The sequence below is a fragment of the Aethalodelphis obliquidens genome, unplaced genomic scaffold (assembly GCF_003676395.1).
Source record: "Aethalodelphis obliquidens isolate GAN/ISIS:26980383/991018 unplaced genomic scaffold, ASM367639v1 scaffold21, whole genome shotgun sequence".
Classification (NCBI taxonomy): Eukaryota; Metazoa; Chordata; class Mammalia; order Artiodactyla; family Delphinidae; genus Aethalodelphis; species Aethalodelphis obliquidens.
In genome coordinates this window covers 11,312,222-11,331,604 of record NW_020837965.1, presented here as the reverse complement: position 1 = coordinate 11,331,604, position 19,383 = coordinate 11,312,222, and the positions used below count along the sequence as shown (strand labels likewise).

General features: G+C 37.5%; 1 pseudogene; it reads left to right on the top strand.

The window, feature by feature from the left end:
• The first annotated feature begins 541 nt into the window (after nt 1-541).
• LOC113627800 (fascin pseudogene) lies at nt 542-4,489 on the top strand (annotated as a pseudogene).
• Nucleotides 4,490-19,383: the final 14,894 nt, after the last annotated feature.

Here is a 19,383-nt window from a genome sequence, read left to right as displayed (position 1 = left end):
AAGAAAGAAAAAAAAATAGAAATACTCAGGCACTTTAATTAAAACTTTGGAATAGAGATCCAGGATATTTTAGGTTAAATTCAGACACTCTAGCAGAACTTGTATGTACACATTCTTATTTGAACCACTCATTCGGTGCTCTTTCCTTTGTTTAAGCCTGGTGTTAATTCAAGTGGAAGAGTCGGAAGACTTTGCCTTCAGTATTTTTAAATAAAATAACCCTCTTGAAATGTATGTAACATTATAAAATCAGTGAATGCTACTTTTTTGGTAATCTGTTGAAAGGGAAATAATAAAAGTGGGTAAGACCCTTTTCTCTGATTTCACTGTATATGTAACCACAGTCCCCCCCATTCTGTTTTTATGTAGATGCAAGACAAAAAACAAGTGTACAGTTATCTTGGATCTTAAACTAGAGAAGAATTCATGTAGTTATTTAAGGATAATGAGCTACATCAACAGTATCAGTCTGGCCAACTATGTAGCAGGCTTAATCAAGCAAAGCTGAGTCAGGTGCAATATTGAGTTCGGTAGGGCACACATGAAGGTTCAGGTAAGTTAACTGAACCATAGGGAGCTGCCATTTAAAAACTAGATCTTCAGGGCTTCCCTGGTGGCGCAGTTGTTGCGAGTCCGCCTGCCAATGCAGGGCACACAGGTTCGTGCCCCGGTCCAGGAAGATCCCACATGCCGCGGAGCGGCTGGGCCCGTGAGCCATGGCCGCTGAGCCTGCGCGTCCAGAGCCTGTGCTCTGCAACGGGAGAGGCTACAGCAGTGAGAGGCCCGCATACTGCAAAAATAAATAAATAAATAAAATAAAATAATAGAACTTCAAAGTTCTATACATATTTTATTAGATTTCACATTGTAAAAACATCCCATATGTAAAATAGTGTTACATGTTCTCCAGAAAAAAAGCATTTAATGAACGTGAATTTTTATTAAACAATTTGGAATACAATTCTGATCATCAATATGACTGAAATTCTATGAGAATCCATCCACTCACTCAGCCAGTGTTTACTGAGCACTTGCTGGCTTCATTCAGCAAACATTCTTTGAGCACCTTCTCTGTGACAAACATATTTGTAGATATTGTGGACACAAGAATGAAATGTCATGTCTCAGGTCTCAACAATATAGAGATGAATGACAGATTGCTTCTTCCTTTAAAGAGGTGTTGAAAACTCCGAGAGAAGCAGGCATAACTAATTCTATGTCACAATAACATATAAAACAGGAATTAATAAAAAGGTTGTTAGTGCTAAGATAGAAATCAATTAATTGAGTAGGGGAAGGATCAGGGAAGTTTTCCCAGCAGATTGATAATGGTCCACTAAGGACGAGGAGACATTCCCTACGTATTGCAAAAGAAGGAGGAGTTCTCAAATCTAAGAACGCTAAGGAAGATTTTATTTAGTTTCGACATATTTTTATTTGATCTGCTTTTTCACTTATTGTATACATACATTTCTATATAAGCTTATTGCCCTAAACCTCATCATTTCAATAGCCATATTGCATTTTAATGCATGAATAAAGCACAGATTAATAAACTGTTCACTTACTATTAGGTATCTGGTTGTTTCTAGTGTTTCATTAAATTGCCAGATATTTCAGAAAAAAATAAATTTTGAGAAATGGAAGTACATTCACAGAATTGACCCTATAGTTTTACAGATGTTAAGAGTTTCAAGATTTATCTCTGAGGAAACTGCCACAATTTATTTTAAATACTACCAGTTATATTTAAGTACAGTTGATTTCCCAGAGTTTAAACAATTTTTTCTAGATCAACCATTAAATTTCAGCTTTACCAGGGCAAAGATTATTTCACTCATTAATATATACCTAGGACTTAGCATAGTGCCTGATATAAACACTCAGTAGTGAGCTGCTAAATGGATGAATAAATGAATGAAAGGGTGGACACCACCATCTTAACTTACCTCTGTTGATTTAATAGGTGTGTTTCAGCATCATAGAGTTTGCTTATATTCACATGTTAATTTATTATTTTATCATCATATACTATCCACCAAGTACTACATTAATGTTATAGGTTTATGCTGCACACAGTCTGGTTCTTAACCAGTAGACATACTACCTATTCTTCCCAGCTAAAGCATGCCAGTCTGTTATTTGCACAACTCCAGGGATTGGTAATGACTATCTAAGCCTACTTTCTTCTTTGCCAGATATCCGCTTTTTCGTCCAGCAGTGGCCATATCATCACCCATTTCTTACTACTGAGACTAAGATAAAGTTTTCTGAAAAAAGCTTCTTGGAATTATTTTTCTTCTTTTGTTGGAAAAAAAAGAAAGAAAGAAAGAAAACCACCTGAGGAAAAACCCATTTTTATCAGCATCTCCCATGATGATTTACTTTGAATACAGCCATGATGTCTGGAGGTGTTGCAGCCAACTGGAAACCACATTTCAATATGCCTACAGTCAAAAAAAGTAACCAGCTTCAGACAACAGAGTAGAAGAATGTCCTTGGTAAAATTATTGAGTTGTATCAACTCTAGATTGCCCATCTCCGGACTTCCTTTTATTTAAGATAATTAAACACCGCTATTGCTTAAGTCATTCTGGGTGGGGTTTTCTATTATTTGCATCTGAAAATATTCCTGGCACAATTTTACTATGGAACTTTATGAAGGATATACTTAAACCATCCATCATAGCTTTAACATTCTCATTTTTCTCATCACTGATCAAACTTCTTTTGATTTGGAATAAATATTACATTGTGTTTTTCTTTAATTTGACAAGTTGATTCTATTTAGGTATATCCCTTGCAGTTTATTTCAGCTTGTGGAATGAAGGAAGAGATTAATTAATTAATATTTAAACTCAGATTTAAAGCCCATGAAAACATACTGACTCATATTTCTGTACTCCTTTTTGATCATTGTTGGAATTTATGTAGTCAATTTTTAGCTTTCTTTCCACTGGACATTTTTATTCTTTTTAATATTATGTCAAAAAACTGTGGTGATTGTAGAGCGCTGCTGAGGGTGCGCGCACGGCCGAGGTAGCTGACAAAGGAGCAGGGGGCCGCCGCAGGAACCTGCCACCGACCTCCCTGGCTGCACGGGCCTCGGGTTCGCGGCCACTTTGACTGCCAACTGCACGGTCGAGGCCCCGCAGATCGAGTTCGGTCTCATTAACTGCAGCAACAAGCACCTGACGGTCGAGACGTTCGGGTCCAAGGTGAACCAGTGGGCCAGCAGCCTGAAGAAGATGCAGATGCAGATGCTGGTGCAGCCGCCCGATGAGTTGGGCAGCGGGCAGCTACCTGGCGGCAGAGAAGGATGGCAACGTAACCTGAGAACAAGATGTGCCCAGCACTTTTCCATCGTGGCGCATGACGACGACGGCTGCAGGTCCCTTTAGTCCGAAGGACACCGGCTCTACTTTGGCGGCACTGAGGACCGCCTGTCGCGCTTCGCTCGGACCGCTTCGCCGGCTGAGAATTGGAGCGTGCACATCGCCACGTACCCACAGGTCAACATCTGCAGCGTGGCCCGCAAGAGCTACGCGCACCTGAGCGCGCGACCGGCGGACAAGATCGCAGTGGACCACGACGTGCCCTGGGGCGTCAACTAGCTCATCACGCTGGCCTTCCAGGACCAGCGCTACAACTGGGACCCCGAGCCCGCCACCAGCTACACGCTCGAGTTCTGCTCTAGCAAGGTGGCTTTCCGCCACTGCGAAGCACCATCGGGGCAAGGGCACCAAAGTGGGGAAGGACGAGCTCTTCGCCCTGGAGCAGAGCTGCACCCAGGTCATGCTACAGGGGGCCGACTAGAGGAACATGTCCACGAGCCAGGCTATGGACCTGCCGGCCAATCAGGACAAAGAGACCAACCAACAGATTTTCCAGCTGGAGATCGACCGCTATACCAAAAAGCGCACCTTCCGCACCCACTCGGGCAACTACTGGTTGCTGACAGCCACCGGGGGTGTGCAGTCCACCTCCTCCACCAAGGACACCGGCTGCTACTTTGACATCGAGTGGCATGATCAGAGGATTATACTGCGTGCGTCCAATGGCAAGTTTGTGACAGCCAAGAAGAATGGCCACCTGGCTGCCTTGGTGGAGACAGCAGGGGACTCGGAGCTCTTCTTCATGAAACTGATCAACAGCCTCATGATCGTGTTCCGCGGGGACCACGGCTTCATTGGCTGCCGCAAGGTCACGGGTATCCTGGATGCCAACTGCTCCAGCTAAGACGTCTTCCCGCTGGAGTTTGGAGACGGCGCCTACAACGTCAAAGACTCCACGGGCAAGTACCTGATAGTGGGCAACGCCTCCTGTGTCACCAGGAGCAGCGACACCCCTGTGGACTTTCTCTTCGAGTTCTGCGACAACAAGTTGGTCATCAAGGTGGGCAGGCACTACCTGAAGGAGAGTCACGCGGGGGCCCTGAGGGCCTGCGCTGACACCTTCGACCACATCACACACACTGTGGGAGTACTAGGCCCCGCCTCCTGCCTCCCCTTCTCCTCCCTGCCCAGACCCCTCCTGTTCACTGTTCTCCAGGTGGGCTCCGCTGCGGCCAGAGCCCCTTACCTTTCAAACTGGAAACCCAGAGAAAACAGTGCCCTCACCTGTTGTCCCATGTGGCCTCCCCCCGGGCTGGTCAGCGGCTCTGACCCGGTCCTTGGAGGGATTTCAGTTCCCTCTGCCCTCTCTTCTCTGCCCTGAGAGAGGCTAGAACTTCTTTCTTCTGACCTCAGACGACTCTGAGACTTATTTTCCCGAAAAGGCCAAGGAGAAGTGGAGGGCTGGGCGGCCTTCCCGAGCCCCTGGGAGTGGCAGGTGTGTAACTGGAATCCCCTGTCCCCTCCTGAGCACCCCCCTTCCCCCAATTCCCAGGAACCAAGCTCTTGCCCCAAGCCTGTGGGAGGCCCCCCTGGTGCACCATCCCTGTGGATGGACAGGAGGGGGCTGGCTCCTGCCGCTTGTGCATGGAGTAGGCCTGGTTTGGTGACCGCTGGGGCCTAGGCACTGCCCATCCTGATGTGGTGCAGGGGCCACAGTCTCGTTTCTTTCACTCTGACCTCACTGGAAGCAGAAAAATGACCAAATCAGTGTTTTTTGGTTTTTGGGTTTTTTTTAATGAAATGTTATTGCTGCAGCAGCCCCAGGCAAGCCTGGTTGTAGCCATGAGTGGTCTTCAAGGGGTCCTATGGGGAGCTCTTGAGACGGCATCTCCGGGCCTCAGTGCCCTGCCTGCCCACTAGTGGTAGGGCAGGTGGTGCACCTCCCCAAATTCAAAGCCTGTCCTCACCTTACCAGGGGGCTCTCATTGGCCCCCTCTCTCCAGTGTGCCCTAGCCCCAGTCCTGTGTCCTCACCTGGTGGTGCTGGGCCCCTCACGGCCTCAGCCATAGCCCCTGGTGTGATCAGTTCTCCCCTCCTGACTGGACTCCTGGGTGTCAGGAGGATGAAGCTGGGCGTTGTGCACAGCCAGGAGCCCTGTGGAAGCCACCTGGCCCCTGACTTGAGGCCCACCCCTGCCAGCTCCCCTCACCTCTGGTTAATGTCTACCATACATCTCACTCTGGGTGTCTTTGTCTTTTATTTTTTGAAAGTGTCATTTGTAGAACTCTAAATGCCCATGATATATAGTAGCTTCAGCCTGGAAAGAGCAAAATAAAATAACACAAGTCTGCAAAAAAAGAAAATAAAAAGAAGCAGTAATTAAAATTTTTCATGTATTTTAAAAGCTGGCATGGTAAATTTTTAATTTTTAAAAATTCATTTCATTAATTTTAAAAATGATGTGTTAATTATTGACTAAATTAATATACTTTTCTAATGTTACTAACAATTTGTCAATTTCTGTGAAATATTCCACGAGGACTTAAATTATCAGGAGATTTTACTACATAGACAGAAGAGGAGCAAGTAATGTGACCACAGAGGAACTTGGAGTGATTTGGCTACAAGCAAAGGAATGCCAGCAGCCATCAGAAACTGCAAGAGGCAAGGAGCAGATTCTCCCCAGAGCCTTTGGAGGGAATATGGCCCTGCTGACACCTTGATTTAGGATCAGTGATACTGATTTCCTGTATCTGGCTTCCAGAAATATAAAGGAAAAAAAACTTCTGTTGCTTTAAGTCATCAAGTCTGTTATAATTTGTTATAGGAGCCACAGGAAATGAATACAAATTTCTTTGATATCATTCTTCTTCTACATAGACATTATTTGTACACTGCAGTTTAATTAAAAGTTTTTCCTCTAGTAATTTTTGTTGATTTTCCTGGATATTCTCATATACAGTGATCATCTGCAAAAAAGTTTTTTTTTAATTCTTTGTTTCTTATTACTGTATTTTTGTACTTTATTATTATTATTATTTTTTTTGCTATTATAGGTTTTGCATGAATTCCCAATACAATACCAAAAGAATGACAGGGTTGTGTTCTCAATTACCTACATCTTGTTTTTAAGAAGAATTACTGGCACTTACTCACTGAATAGAATGATTTCTTATTCTCTTAATGTATATTTTTGTTTTATACATCTTTAGAAATATCAGGGGCTTTTACAGTATTTTACCATATAACAGATGTAGAATGATATCAAATGACAATCAAATTATAGTGTAATACCTGTGAAATACATACATCTTATGTGACATATTAAGTTAATCATTTCTTGATGGTTATCATCATGTGGTTGAATTTGTATATTTATACATATACATATATTTAAAGATCACTTTGCTAATAGATAGTTTACCCACTACTCACCTAAGAAGTTTGCCAAATCAAGTCTTTGGGGTTTTTCTCTAAGATCTTGGAAGCAGAGTTACCTGTTGATAAAAACTATAGAGTTGCAGATTCTGAAGGAAAAATTTCCAAGTACTGAGAAAGCAAATGTCACAAAGTATTTTTCTTTATTTGAAAAATAGGGTCATAGAATGATTATGCCAAATTGCCAAGAATAGAGGATTTTAAGCTAGAAAGTGGCATATTTAGGCCAATATTGGAAGGACTGAAGGAATGTCTCAGTTTTTCCTAAGAGGAAAATAACTGGATTTAGAGGAATGTAATTAAATGGGACAGATCCATTGTCTGCTTCAACACGTGGTATCTAAGAGCAATGGCAATTTGATAGGGAAGAACATACAGTTCAGATAATTAAAACTGAGTTCTTGGGAACCATTGAAAAATCCTTGCAAAAGCCTCACAAGGAAGTGGTGAAACAATGGAACTTAAAGGAAATGTGGATGTTTGGGCAATGAGCCCATGAGCCACAATCAGGAGAAACTAAAACCCAGAAGACACTTCTCGAAGTGTTCTTCACAACTTATGTCTCTGTTCCTCCACCAACTCTATAAGGAGAGAAACCCCCAAAACATTGCTGAGATGAATTTCTTCCAGCCAGATCAATGGAGATCAGAGCAGAATTATATAAATATATATATGTATATATAAAAAACATTAATTTTACTTGATTGTGGTGCAGAAAATTTATACATACTAAACATGTCTTTCTTCACTAAAAGTACTTAACCACTGAGTTATACTTTAATGTAATGTATAAATTATGTTTAGTCTGTATCTAAATTCATGAATGGTGTGCCACTCATTTTTCTGAGTTATTTTGGCTATTTTTTTACTAATTTATATACACACATATGTTTGGAACAGCTATGGAATACAGAGATTATTCTTTTAATAGTTGTAAGCATTCTTCAGGGAATCCATTGGCCTTTGTCTTTTAAAATTTATTTTAGTAACTTTTACAGTATTTTATTATGTTTCTTGATTATTCTTGGACTTTATTTATTTATAAGCCCATAAAATTGATGTCTTTGCCACTTCAATCTACTCTGGATCTTAAGTGCAGCCTATGTTTACATTAGGTTTCCAGGTTCCTGTAGACACTGTTGGCTGATACTGAGTTTATTGTCAACCACAATGCTTAACATTTCTTTCAGATAAGCTTTTAAGTCATTTTTACAAGCCTCATAGTTATACATTTGACCTTTTCATCCCAAGTGTAATAACATATTAGGAATTTTATTAAAATCCATCTTGCATGAGTGATTCTACCAAATATAGTTTTTAAATAATGTTGAGTAAACGAATGGTTTTTGGAGTCTGATTCTGTCATACAACTGCTACTGCTCTTCAAATTTGATAAGCATGACCTTTTTAAACTTATTTGAACTGTTGCATCAAACAGGGAAGAGAAAAGTGTTCTGGGGATGTCCCTTAAAAATTCCCTTAATTTTGATTTCAATCCATTAATTAAAGCCTTTTGGGTTCAGTTGTTCAACCATTTATGAACTCAACCTATTTTATTACATCTAGCATGTTTCTCCCAATATAATGTTATTATGAGTTAGCAGGTCAATACACTGTTATAGTCCAGACTCACCCTCTCTACTGCATTTCCTTAATATATTGATCTAATAATACAGGTAAATAAGTTAATTTGAAATTGCAATTTGAAATTGCAATTTCAGATGGCTTTTCTTACCATTTTCCTTAAGGTTTTTCAATGCTATATTGTTTGAGATAGATACATTAACTATTGTTAATTCTGTTATCCACACAAGCCTGGTAAAGTCTAGATTATTCTTTTGCTTCCAGTCTATTGATGTATTCTACTTGTAGACAGAGTACTTTTGAATTTTTAAAAATCTAGTCAATGATTCATATATTTCTATAGGGAGGTTAAGGTCATTTACATGTTACCTTATATATGCATACATGTTATATGTGTGTGTGTAATTTGCATGTATGCATATATATGTGTGTATACATATATATATACATACACATGCATATGTGTGTGCTTATGTGTGTTGTGTACGTATATATAAAATCCTAAGCAATGCTAGAAATTTACCTTTAGTCGTTCTTATTTCTTTTTATAAATTTATTTGGCATTTAATGACATTAAACATTTATTTCCTTGAACTAGAATAATTACATAGGTCCAGAAGCAGATGGGACATGCAGAACATGAAAATAGTTATTTAATTTGCAGTAAGCAAATTTGTTTTTCTTTTTCAAAGTTTTATCTAGCTGTATAGTTCTTAAAATACACTACAGTACATCATCTAGTCATTCTCAATATTTTAACAAATATTTTAAAATAACTTGTGATAACTATATTGTTTTATTTATTCACTAATATTTTTCTAGGTAAATCTTTTAATTCACATTATGGAAGACTGAAGAAGTAGCTTAACACTATCTCCTAAAGCTATATATCTTCCGCTATTATCTCTTGCTTAAAAATGTTTTGAAGGATAAGCTTGTATGTTGTCACATTATACAGATTTATTTGTATTAATACATTTTGCTTAACAAACCTAAGTCTATGCTAACATTTAAAGCTAATTATCTTCCCATAACTTATATTGTTAAGTTCTTAATTATCTCTTGCTTGGAGCTTTGCAGTAGAGATTATTGGCTGACAGATTATTCTTGTTCCTAGATTTGAAATATGTTCACTTTATTCTTTTAAAGTAAAAAATCATTTTGGCCAAGTTATATTGATTTAAATTCAACTATATTTATTTAGCTTCCCCTACATTCTTTCACATGGGCTTGGCATTGAGATAAAATATTATTTATCTTTATATTTCTTATTCTTTTATTTCTGGCAGCTCACTTGTTTTTAAAGTTTCAAAACTTTTACATCAATGTTTAGATAATTGTCTTTTGTTGATTGTGCCTGTCAACACTTTTGAATTCCAAGCTGAATTTATTTTTTAATATAAGAAATACATCCATAATGTTGTTCTGAATATGTCTGAGGATACTGTGGGTTCTAAGTTCTGAGTCACTGAAAAAAAAAAATAAAATTATGTCCTATTTGTACTTTTACTATAGAAACAAGCATAGTACCTTCAGTTATTTATCTGCATCAAAATTTATATTTATTTATAAGTAAGCCATATCTAATCTATCAACTGATTGATCCAGCTAGCTCTCAAAATATTTATCTATATCAACCAGTATTCTTGGCTGTATGGAATTTACCCCCCATCTTCAATAATGTACACGTCTTAAGAAAGCATCTATGCTATTTTCTTTTTTCTTTCTCTGTATACCCTGTAAGTATGAGGTCACAAATGTGGTGAAGTTTGGTGTGATGATCAAGATCTCTGTGGGCTAAAATATGGTGCAAATTGGGAGAATTTATCTAAGAGGTATAGCAAAGAGGAGGTGCCTTACAGAGATAAAAACTTCTGGCCTTTATTTCTATTTATTGAATTAGAGATAAAAGAAAAACTTAATTTTTCTATTAAAATATCGATACTAAGCACTAGAGATTGTATATTCATTTGTGCCAACATCTAAAATCACCACATTTGGAATTACTACCTGGTTAAGCTTATGCTAACCCACTGCCACTTTTCAAAGTCTTCTGCATTGGCCAAATTGGATCATTAAATAGTATTTTGTTGGTAGTCACAACTTCTGCATCTTTCAAGTTTTGATCATAGCCAAAAAATGTGTGACATGCCACTGCTGAAATGTGATTTTTCCTTTGATTCATTGGTTTTGGAAAAGGAATTACTTTGCAGCCTCTTCCATTCAGCCCTTCCTGTCATACCAGTTCTTATTCCATGGGTGAATCCAATATAGAGATTTTTGCCACTTGCTAATAACTCTTCCACTTATATACACAGGAACTAAAGAAAAGGGAAAAAAAGGAAGTTTAATTTGAAATAGTCTAGGTCCAAGTATCTTTTGGGCCTCTTGTCTTTACTAGTCACACTCACTCCCTTTATAATTTCACACAGATTTTTGGCTTTGAATACAACCCATATGAAATCCTTCCTTCTGGATTTCTCTCCTGAATTACAGATTTATATATCCAACTACTGTAAATCATAATTTGTATAATTCAAAAACATTTCAAATTTAACTTGTCTAACCAGTTTCAAGCACAGCATTTCCTGTCTTGGATGATAGCAGCTCCCTCCTACAATCTGATTAGATCAGAAACTTTGGTATCATCTTTGATGACTCTCTTTTGAGAAATCCTATTAACTTTACCTTCAAGATAAATAGAAACTATTTCAAAACTTGCACTGCCACCACCATAGTCCAAACCACAATCATCTCTTGCCTGGTTAACTGCAATAAACTCCTCAGTGATTTCCCTGATTCTACACTTTAACCTCACAAAGTCTGTGCATAACAGAGCAGCCAGAGGTATCCAATGGCCACATTGGTCAGATTATGTCTTTACCCAAATCAACTCATTCCTAAGCTCTCTATCTTATTGAGAAATTCAAGTGTCATCAGACCTCATCTCCTACTATTCTTTCCTTAACTGTATTGATGCAGCCATATTGGCTTTTGTATTCTTCTTGGTACACATTAGGGAAGGTCTCATCTTACAGTCTTTGCATTGGCTCAACTCTACCTGTAATTCATTCTCTGTAGATAGCCACAAGAATACCTCCTACACATACTTCAGGTTTTTGCTTGATGTTTTAATACTGATCACCCTTGTTAAATTTGTATCACCCTTCCTGACTCACAGTATCACCAGTATCTCTATGTTTCTGTACTATTTTAATTCACTCATAGAATTTTAAAATACAATTTAGTTGTTTTGTCTACATCTGGTGTTTCTTTTTTTCTTTTCTCCAGGCTATCAGGGAATACATTTTTCCTGTTTTTTTTTTTTTTTTTCACCTCTGTATCCTAGGCACAAAACACAGCCAGAGAGATATTAGGCATTCCATGTTTATTTGTTAAATTAAAGACCAAAATAATGAATGAATGAAATTACACTTTCACCAGTTATTCATTAGTTCCATTTCTCACCAGTAAACTACAAGAAAGTGCTGAGTCTCTATGTTTTGGTGTTAGCTCAGAACCAATGTCTAATAAATGAAGAACTAATAATAATGTGGATGATTCTATTTTCTCTGTGTACAGTTAACTGTGGCAAATGGCTACAAATCCCTTCAGAGAAAGTTGAGAGTAATATTATTGACATATACTTATGGTGGATATTCTTCACAAGGTCTTTCTTCAACTGTACTCAGACTTATTTCATTCAAATGGCTTGAGATCTGTGAAGTTACTCAAGTTTGACCATTTGGTGAGGAGTTGCAACTCACTATCATGATGCCTTAGAGCAGGCTAGCAATTATATAAATCTTGAGACTTTGTTATAGCTATGATAATTAAATATATTACACTGCCTATATATCTGAGCTCGAGGATTCCAAAGATCAATTAAACTGCTAAATATTCCAGCATGTCAGACCTTTCTGATTTCCATGGCAACTCCTTTTCCTCTTGTACTTCCATTTCTGTGCAGCCATTCCAGGAATCTTCCAATCCCCCTAAAAACAATGGACTCACTTCACCCATAACATTTTGCATCAGTATCTCAGATGACAAATACAGCCACTAATCACTATTTAAATGTGCTGCTGCTCCCTTCACTGATGTATTTCTCACAACCTTGGGTCTGCTGGGATTTCATGAAGGATAGAGAGGGTCATGAATGACATATTCACTCCAGCATTTCACTCTCTCCTGATTATGTGGTGTACTTCACCAGCATTATTTTTAAAATGCTCACATCTCAACTACATTTAGTATGAGACAATTATACTAAATGAGTGAACAATTATAACCAAACAATTGTTACTATCCCCAGCTGCTCGAGGTAACACATTGAATCCAAAACCTCTGAGAATTTTATCCATTTTGGTGGATTCAGACTGATATAAAATTATGTTCTTTTCAGTCAAACAGCCTCAGTCTATTCCCAAATCTAACAGCAGTTTTGTAGCTGATAACGTTTAGCAAAGTCCACAAATTCTTCTAATGTCAGTTTCTTTTCTAGTATTTGTCTAGTGAATTGACATTTAGACATTAACCTTCCTCCACATACTGGAGGACTTCGTCATGAGTCCTTACAAGACTATGTCAGTGTGCATTTACAGGGTAACTTCCTTAGGAAAAGAAGTTACAGCATTGTATGAAAGATGGACTAATAGTTCTTTAAATCTATTCTCTGTTTTCTAACTACAAAGTTAGATAAATCTCTCTTGTACACAGGTATGACATGGGACTAATTTTCCCCAGTAGAATGTAAATAGAATCGATGTGTCACTCCTAGTGTGCCTTCTCTCTCGTTCATTTCTGTTTCCCACTGCCATCTGGGTGTCAATGCCTAGGATAAACTCAAGAGACATGCTTTTTAACAAAAAATCTAAACCATGTGGTAAAGGCTTAGCATACAGGAAACAAGAAGTAATAAAGCTGTTATCAGAGGCTGAAGAGATGATGATCCATATTACATAATGGCAAACATTTGGTAAAACTCTTGCCTGCAATTTCCTGCAGGAAAATCACGTGTCTACTGTACTGGCAGCTGTGGGGAAAAGATTGAGAAGAATGAGGATATTAGTGTCTGCTGGCTACTATTGAACCTTTTTGTATTACAAGAAAAAAATAAACACATATAGGAAAGAACTAACCATTTTGCAAGTGTCTGGAAATTCAGATGCTCTCTCTATGGGAATGCTAACTGCTTCTGACCCCTAAACAGGGGGCTAATATGATGAAAAAAACCTTGGGTAACAAAAATCATATTAAAACAGCCATGTACAAGAAAAAAATCCTTTCCAGCAAAGGTGAAGTAATAAGAGAACAATTTATTATTTTTCCTTAAACAACTGGACAACTGAAGGAAGGAAGGGAGGGAAGGAGGGATGAAGGGAGGGAGAGAGGGAGGAAGGAAGGAAGGGAGAAAGAGAGTGAGAAAGGAATTAAGGAAGAAAGACTATATAATCCTCTCAATAAATTTCTTACAAAATTCAACACATACTCATAAAAAAACAATCTAGAAATAAAGGTAAGGGGCAGGTCCCCAAATTGACAAATGACATTTACAAACATACCTATAGCTAACATTACACTTCACGGTAAAAGACTGAATGCTTTCCTTCCTCTTAGGATCAGGAAAAAGGCAAAGATGGCTGTCTTTATCACTTCTATTCAATATTATACTAAAGGTAAGAAAAGGAAGCTGAAAACAAAAACAAAAAAACCTTACACATTGAAATTTAATTAAACATAAGCAAGACATGTGAACTGAAAACTACAAAACATTGCTCAGGTAACTTAAGACCAAAAGAAGTGGAAATATATACCATATTCATGGATTGAAAGACAAAATAGTATTAGGATGTTCGTTCTCACAAAATTGATCTATAGACTCAGGGCAATCCTGATCAAAATCTAAGATGGATTTTTTTGTTTTTGTTTTTGCTTTTGGTAGAATTTTTGGACAAGATTATTTAAAAAATTATGTGGAAATGAAAATTAACCGTATGTCAGAAATAATTTTTTAAAATAAAAACCAATTTGGAGTACTTAGTATACATCATACCAAGACTTAATATAACGTAAGTAAACAAAACAAGATGGTGTTGGCATATAGATGGACACATGGGACAGAATGAAGATCCTAAAAATAGACATATAAATAAAAAATATCAATATGTATTATTGATATTTCAACCTTATTCCAAGGTTATTCAATGGAAGAAGTATATTCATATTTTTGTTAAAATAGTAAAGTAACCATTGACATCCATATGCAAAATAATGAATTGCTACCTTTAGGTTTCAGAATACATAAAAAAGTTGATTCACAATGGATCATTGACTTAAATGTAAGAGCTAAAATAATTAAATTTTTAGAAGAAATCATATGAGAAAATTTTTGTAGCCTTGGGAAAGGCAATGATAACTTTGATAGGACACAAACAGCACAGACCACAGAAGACAAAACTGATATACTGGACTTAACTAAATCAAAACTTCTGCTCGACAAAGAACTCTTTTATGGGAATTTAAAGGCAAGTCACCAACTGGGAGAAAATATTTGCAATATAAAATTTGAAAAAGGACATTCTTTTTCCCAAAACTGTATATGCAGAAATCTGTAACTCAATAAGAACAAGCAGGGAGACAAAATATTTGAAGAAACATTTTATAGATGAAGATAAAAGAAGATATATAAAACACATAAAAAAACGTATAGCATAATCATCACTAACAGGAAATAAACATCACAATGAAATCACTGCACACTTTCCAGAATAGCTAAAATTAAAAAGACTGACAAAATCACATGTTGGAAAGAATAACTGAAACTCATAAATTGCTGGTGGGAATGTAAAATCATACAATCACTTTGGCAGTTTCTTATAAAGTCAAGCATATATGTGCCATATTTATCACTCCCATATTTATCAAAAAGAAATGAAAACATGTTCCCATAAAACTTTGCACACAAATGGTCGTAGGTCATACAGCATGACAACCAAAAACTGGAAAAAAACCAAATGGCCATCAAGAGGATAATAAACAAATTATGATGTATCCATATAATGAGATTCTACTTAGCAAAAAATAGAATGAATTACTGATACACATGGTATCAAGGAAGAATCTCAAAATCACTAGGCTGATTAAAAGAAGCCAGATACAAAAGAGCACATACTGTATGGTTCATTTTATAAGAAATTATAGACAAAGTAAAATAATCTCTAGTAACAGAAAGCATATCAGCAGTTGCCTGGGGCTGGGCATGAAGCAGAGGTTGACTACAAAGGTATGTGAGGAAACTTTTTGGTGTGCCAGAAACATTTTATGTCATAGCTGTGGCATTAGTTACACAATTGCATATTTTGTAAGTATCATCACATTGTACATATAATACTGTTAAACTTAATTATATGAATTTTAGCTCAAGAGATGGAAAATGCAGTTTGCAGCAAAGATGACTGATTGTGTAGCCTTTCCACTGAATCTTGGTAGCTTCAATTTAGTAACAATTAAAAGTTAGGGCATAGAGGTGAGGAAACAAAGAAATAAAGTACATTTGAGACTATGTGTAACAAGTTAAGTATGATTATTAACATATATAACTGAAATTGAATATATTAGAAGCCTACAACATTTCTGAAGGAGTAATTTTGCCAAATAAACCATGGGGCAAACTGAAAATTATTTGACTTTTTGTGATTTATGACAAACTTTGGTCCTCTAAACTTCCAGGTACAGAAAGCTGGTTTTTAAAGATATTCAGTGTCTTCAAAGAGCATTATTCCTACTTCAGGCACTGCCATGGAGTATGATAGATAAGACAGAACTTCCAGAGAATAGAGCCAGGACCATGAAGATTATTTCTCCTCTTTTGGGGTCAAAGACTTTCATAGTATTCCCCCAGTGGGATTTCAGAACTGCTGCAAAAGAACAATTAGTAAGTCTCCCATTCTTTCTCTTTATAATGCCTCTTCTATATTGTACATATAATTCTGTATGTGGTTGTGGAAACTTGGTCTTTTCAGTTTGTGGGCAGCCAGAGCACAGGGAATCCTGGTGAGACCCCATGGAGAGGACTGTTCAAGTTCAGGAGATCCTGGATTTTGAGTAGATACAGTGACTAGATTGGACCTTATGTTTCCTCCCTTGGGGAAGGAATTAGCATGTGCTATGTGTGGGCAAAGACTAAACAATGTTTAAATTTTCCAGATTCAGAGATGAGCAAATGGAACTCTCAGTCATTCCCTGGTTTCCCTCCTTCATTCCATTCATTCTATTATCCACTGTCTATTGCATTCCTACTTGCATTGGGATGATAGTAATGAAGTTGACACAGTCCTGCTTTCCAGAAACTCCCATTCTAGAAAAATAGTCTTGTGGGCTAGTATTTGCATTACAGTGCATCTGCTATGGAGAAAAACACTCATGCTGATGGGCAGAGAAGTGAGCTTTTAAGAGTGAGATATCTTTCCCAAAAGGAGAAACTTGAGTGTGGATTCACGGGATTCATAAAGACTATGAAATTGAAAGGCCCTTGGTCCATTTAACCAGATTCTTCAGGAAGCTCTATATGGGTGTTTATCATAGTAATCCATTCATTCATTACTCATTCATTTATTCACCCAGTATATCTAAACCTTCCTTCATTTATAGAGAAGATTTTGTGTGTTGCTTACCATGTTAAGTGCTGTATTAATTTTCTATTACTACTACAACAAATTGCCTCAAACCTAGTGGCTTAAAACAACCCTAATTTATTAATTTCAGTTTTGTAGGTCAGAGGTGTGACACTGTCTTACTGGACTAGAATCAAGGTGATAGTTGGTATACCTTCCTTTCTGGAGGATTTAAGGGGAAAATCTATTAATATTTCCTTGCATCTTTGAATTTGGCCTATGTTCCTATGCTTGTGTTCTCCTTCCTGCATCTACAAAGCCAAGAGTGACAGGTGGAGACCTACTCATATTACATCACTCTGACTTCTTCTGTCTCCCTTTGCCACTTTTAAGAATGCTTGAAATTGCATTGAGCCCTCCTGGATAACCCAAAATAATCTCCTCATCTCAAGGTCTTAGTGTAGCCACAATTGCAAAATCCCATGTTAAGTAGCATATTTGCAAGTTCTGAGGATTAGGATTTGGACATTTTTTTGTGGGGGATTATTCTGCCTAGCAGAGACTCAAATCTACTTTGCTCATCTTTACTACTGAGATCTATTAATAATGCCTGATTGTGGCTGTCTCCCTAAATTCCAATTAGCTGCTTCACCACCAAGCCAGCAAATCATCTAAATACTGCACGTTCTTTCATCTACACTTTGAGCAAGAAATTGTTTTGAGAGTTAATCTCCTTTATAATTCTCATTTTAAAGATGAGGCAACTGATTTTCTGGAAGTTTAATTAACATGCCTAGGGTCACAGGTGACAGGAGCAGAATATTGTTAAAATTCAAAGCTCATGACCGCTGGACCATTTATTTCCCAGAAAAAAGACTCTGTCAGATCTCATATATAAATTGAGTTCATTTTAAGTTTGAAAAAAATATCTATTATTTAATAAGAAACTAATTTAAGGAAACTTGTACAAAAACCTAATCACTTTTTCTTTTATTTCACTAATAAAGCAAGTTCATTCAGCGCAAACATTGCATTGAACAAGAAACCTTGCTATTCAACTCAGTGACAGCTGACTATTACTCACTTCCAAATGACTGATACTTAGTGAAGCATCTGTTCACCCCAGGAAATCTCTCCTATGCATGTCTCTAATCTTCTGTATTCTAAATAAATTGCCTTAAGGTGAGTTGATTATCATTTTGCAACATTTTCCAAGCAGCATTTAAACAGCTAAGTGAAAGGAGTTATTCTGTCACTGTTAAAGCTTCCCTCCGCCACTATTAATTATTTGTATGTCTGTAGAGTGTCAGTACAGACCTCAATTTGTTTAGGACTGTTAGTTATGGAACAGTCTTACTGTTCGCAACCGAGTAAGATTGATTTCTTGAACTGGTTCCAGAGTAACTATGCTTATAGAGCACCTTCCAAATAGAATATAATATGTGTAACCCCAACTAGAGATTTATGGATGATATCCCTCAGGAGATGGCATGGTGTAGCTCAAAGGACAAGGAGGCAGGGTCAGTCACACAGCTAATAAGTAGGAGAGCGGAGAACTGAATCTGAAGCTCATGTTCTTTCAATTATATGATGCTTCCTTCTAACACATCATGAACTTCGTCAACTATTGAGGAAACAAAAACTTGCTGATGCTTTAAACCACTGCAAACGTATCTAATGCATTACTGGTTCAACTTTTTCCAGTTGCAAAGCCTGGCAAAACCAAACCATTCAGCCCAGTACAACAAAGTTAAAGTTGTGATTATGGAATAGATATTTCAGAAAGATGCAGACATTTTCATTCACATTAAAGATACTCTGAATAAAGACATATGTTCAGAGTATCCTGGACATAAATGCTTAATGTTAAAGGCAGGTCAGGCAACACAGATGCAAGAAGCTTTAAAAGCTTTTGGAGTCTAAGTTTGTAAACTTTGGGTATGATGGTGAGATTGTCAGTTCACTGAAACCCAGCAGTTCCCCTCAAGTGTCTGTCTTGCCCTTCCTTCCACACTAAGTGCCTACTCTGAGTTCTCTGGCCATTACATAAAGCCTTTTAGGAAACATCACTCCAGACAGATGTTTAACCCCAGGCTCTAAGGGAACTATGCAACGAGTTGCTAAGTCTGTTGATTAATTTTACATGTACGTGCATGCTAATGTAGTCTGACACCAAGGTCCTCACAGCCAGTCGGCCATGTTAAGTAAACAAAGTAGATCAGGTAAATGTACACTGAAAGTTGTCTGTGCAAGAGATGCATTTCCATCCCAGACTTGGAGGAGAAATCATTTTCCTATTTCCTCAGCAGCCATCAGAGGTCACCTGGTCAATACTACCCCAAATCTTCCTTCATTCACTTGTGATATGCCACCTCATTTTTTAACAACCTGTGTGGAGTATGAAATATTTT